The sequence below is a fragment of the Myotis davidii genome, unplaced genomic scaffold, assembly GCF_000327345.1.
Source record: "Myotis davidii unplaced genomic scaffold, ASM32734v1 scaffold807, whole genome shotgun sequence".
In the NCBI taxonomy this organism is placed as follows: domain Eukaryota; kingdom Metazoa; phylum Chordata; class Mammalia; order Chiroptera; family Vespertilionidae; genus Myotis; species Myotis davidii.
In genome coordinates, this window is record NW_006298272.1 from 1019367 (window position 1) to 1020943 (window position 1577).

The window sequence follows — 1577 nt, forward strand, 5'->3', positions numbered from 1 at the left end:
CGGGCAGACGCTCCGGCCCGTTCAGGAGAGGGCGACCGGCCGGCCGCGAGGGGCAGTGACCGACGCACACAGGTGCCTTCCCCACCCCCGTGCCGCGGGTGAGCCCTGCTCCACCTGCCGTGAGCGGCCTCAGCGTGAGTGTTTTAAGGGACTCATCACCAAGGAAGACAGTCCTTTCACAGCTGCCTCTCTAACGGTGGGAAGCTACTAGTATTTTACGATTTCTAATTGCTGAGGGCAGCTCCCCCTCCTCTCACAGCGTCGCTGAGGGACCGCACGTGGCACAAACTCCTAGAGGCGATGCTGGGCGGGAAGCTGTGTGCTGCCCCCTCTGCTGTGGACCTCGGGCCGGGCCGCTCCCGCCTATTGTCAGTGGCGGCAGGGGCTGTGGGCACCTAATGGGCGATATTCCCCCGGCTGCTGGGAGCTCCGCGCCTCGCAGGAGGAAGGTGAGGACTCGGGGTAAATGAGACGATGCCCGCGTGTTGCTGCGCTGGGGGACTCAGCCCCAAAACGCAGGTCCTAACAGCGCGTCTGTGCCCATCCAGAGCCACAGCGCCGTGTCCGTCTCCGGCACAACTGCAGCCGACGTCACTGCTTGGGCCACTGAGCCGCGTGTCCGTCCGTTGAAAGTGTGGGGGGCGGGGCGCCTGTTTGAAAGTCTTCACCCCAAGCTGAGATGCGGCACGGACCTCGCTGGAGGGCAGGACCCGAAATGACCGGGCACAGGGTCCCCAAGGCGCCTCCAGTGAGGCCAGTGTCCCCGGAGGCGGGTGAAATGCCGGCCAGGAGCGCGGGGGCTTGTGGGAAAGACAGTGACACCCACACTTCTCCACTGAGGATCTGCAGAGTCGAGTCCCGTGGGGGCCACCAGGTGTGTCTGTCCTCTCGCTTCCCACCAACCAATCAGTTATTTCTCAGCCACTTATCTCTCATCACACACACAACCACACACTCAACACACACCCCACACTCATACACATACAACCCACGCACATGCATACTATATACCACCACACCCCACACTCACATACAACCCACACACATGCACCCCCATATGCATGCACACAACCACACCCCCCCACACATGCACACACACAACCCACACACATGCACACAACTACACCCCCCCACACACATGCACACACACAACCCACACACATGCACACAACTACACACCACCACACACCCCACACTCACACACACACAACCCACACACATGCACACACACCCCATATACATGCACATGGCTACACCCCCACATACACGCACACAACCACACCCCCACACACATGCACACACTCCCCACACACGCACACAACCACTCCCCACACACACATGCACACACTCCACACACATGCACACAACCACTCCCCACACACACATGCACACACTCCACACACATGCACACAACCACTCCCCACACACACATGCACACACTCCACACATGCACACAACCACACCCGCACACAGAGACCTCACACTTACACGACCACACACCACCACACCCCCTATAAACATGCACACAACCACACACCCCATACCCGCCCCCCACCCCCCCACACCCACATTCATAA

General features: G+C 60.3%; 1 protein-coding gene across 1 annotated transcript in view; it reads right to left on the reverse strand.

Annotated features, from left to right (window-relative positions):
• The window catches only part of CSMD1 (CUB and Sushi multiple domains 1), a 710708-nt gene that overhangs the window by 170490 nt on the left and 538641 nt on the right, over window positions 1–1577 (reverse strand). The window lies entirely within an intron of this gene.